Source organism: Haliotis asinina, chromosome 13 (genome assembly GCF_037392515.1).
Source record: "Haliotis asinina isolate JCU_RB_2024 chromosome 13, JCU_Hal_asi_v2, whole genome shotgun sequence".
NCBI lineage: Eukaryota > Metazoa > Mollusca > Gastropoda > Lepetellida > Haliotidae > Haliotis > Haliotis asinina.
The window spans coordinates 48,739,910-48,742,461 of NC_090292.1; positions in this window are offsets into that span (position 1 = coordinate 48,739,910).

Below are 2,552 nucleotides of genomic sequence, written 5' to 3' on the forward strand. Positions count from 1 at the left end.
TAAACCCGCCCCCCTCCATAACGATCATGCTGTTTGATGGCGCAGGCACTGTGACGTTCCCCAACGCGTCTACAAACTCGAATTCGACCGTTATTATGGTCTAGTGTGTACCTGCTCTCATCACTAAACATGGTGTTTCTCCATTAACGTACGGTTCTTCCTCCATGTTTCCGTGCCCACTGCAGTCTCAAGCGCTTGTGTTGCTCATGTTGATTCCAACCAATGGACGACGGCTTTTTAGACCAGCCGATTTAAGACGATTACGCACTGTACGTAACAAATTCTGACGTTTGTTCTTCGCCTGAATTCGGTATTGATTTTGGAGAAGGATTTGAACCTGTCTCGCAGAGCAATAAAGCGTAGGGTCCGGTCATCTCGTGGGGTGGTTTTCTTTTTCCGTCCCCGACCACGCCTCATTTTGACGTCACTAGTCGCTCTATAGAGATTCAAAAGTCTGGATATCACGCTAACAGACTTGTGAAAGGTTGTTGCAACCTGTCGTAATGAGCTTCCACCATTAACCATACCAATTGCCTCCCATTTCTGTGCCAAAGTTAACAATGTTTTTAACCGTTGTGTTTGACACTGCACATACATGTCACGTGTAAATCTAAGAGTATGTAACTTTAGAAGCATATAGTGCACGTGCATGGAAAGAATTATGTTGAGTTTGAGTGAACTGCTCTTCACGAAAACGATAATGCACGGCGCTGAAGTTAGTAAACAGGAATTTTGAAATGCCCTGAGAAACATGCGTTCCCTTAAATGTTTCCAATATTAAAAATGAAACTTGATCAGGAAACAGAACACGGACGATAATGAATGACTTTAGTTTTCTGAATATTTACCAACATACGCCACTTAGAGCACCACTCAGATACGACTCCCAGCATCCTCTGCAGCGACAATTCGTCCGGTGCTATCAGGGCTTTGTCACCTGCATAAAGGAGAAGACTCAACGTAACTCCAACGATGTCGACACCACATCCAAGCTTATTAATTTCCGCGGCAATGTCGTTGATGTATATCGAAAATAACATCGGAGATAACATGCAGCCCTGGCGAACTCCAGAGTTTATACCAAAAACATTTGTAAGTACATCATTAACACGAACACGAACTGGAGAAATTTACCATTAATTCCCAGTTGAAGCAATTCATACCATAAGCATTGTCTGTTCACATTGTCGAAAGCTTTCATTGCATCAACAAAACAAAGATAGACTGTTTATTTGTATTTCCATTTTTAAGGATTGAATATAAAATATATATGCTCTTGCGTACCTCGACCCGTATGGAAACCATTTTTTCGTCAACTAAGAGATCATTCCTCTCCAGTCAAGTACAAAGTCTGAAATTGAGTACATTGTTTATCCGAGTAGATCTTACAAGGGACCGACAACAAGGAGATACCTCGGTAACCAGGTGGGTCCGAGGCCTGCTTCCTGATTGGACTAATAAAACTATAACGCCAAATATCGGGTACAGTGTTGAACTTGAAACAAAAATTGAAAATTCTGTGTAGAATTGCAATACCGGATGTGTTTTTAAGAGCCTCAGCCGGTAAATAGTCGGGACCAGCAGCCTATCCACGTTTAACACGTGCAACTGCACGTTAAAGCTCCCTTAGAAAGAATGGGTGAATCGAGGTCACTGGTGTCAATGCATGGGTGGGTCACGTGAATCACGTGGCCCTAAATTACATTGTTGCCATGCTGAAGGTGTGTGTTGTCAAAGGAAGGAGAATCGACATCTAAGAACAGCGAAGAATAGTCAGCCTGCCATTTACAGAGAACAGTTGCTCTATCTGTGCACGTCTCACCATCAGCCATTACCTCCCATGTGTCTATCACTAGAAATACATATTCTACAGGAAAGATCACTCGTGTCAGAACAATTAAAGAGCAACCACATCAATCATGGTTTCTTCATAATTTGTCAGAGTCTCTGAGTGAAGCGCACCGTGTTCATTCAGCCATAACATTGCACTGGAAATACCGCTAAAGCTACGCTCACTGAACCGAGAAGGAACCAAACAGACTGAGCCATAGGTGCTCCGGACATCTGGAGGTGGTTTGTGCAGGGAAGAGTCACGTGACCAGATCAGGTACTCTTTCCTTGATTCGAGGATCGTTTGTACATAAATATGAGATGTCAGTAATCAGTATGAATTTGACTATTTGTGTATTGTTACATGTTTTTATCGTTTTCACTATAAATAAGAGGAGAAACCAGAAATGACGATAATTGCCGTTGTCGTTCTGCGTGATTCTGCGAATGTCATGGCTTCGCGCAGCGCGGAAACTTTGATTTCTTCTGAATTATTAGATCATTGCAGTGTATCTGTTTCTAATTTCCTTTATCTTGCTACGATGCTTTTCCGTAGCTAAGACGATCGTAAAATTGGTGTAAGTAGCTAAGATTGGTCTTAGCTAAGATCGGTTAGTGGAACGGGTAGCAGTGATGAAGGCGGTCCCCATTGACCGGAAGATGAGAGTGAATTATTTAACTTATGTCTGCAGAACTTTCAGGTTTAATTATCTGCTGATAGG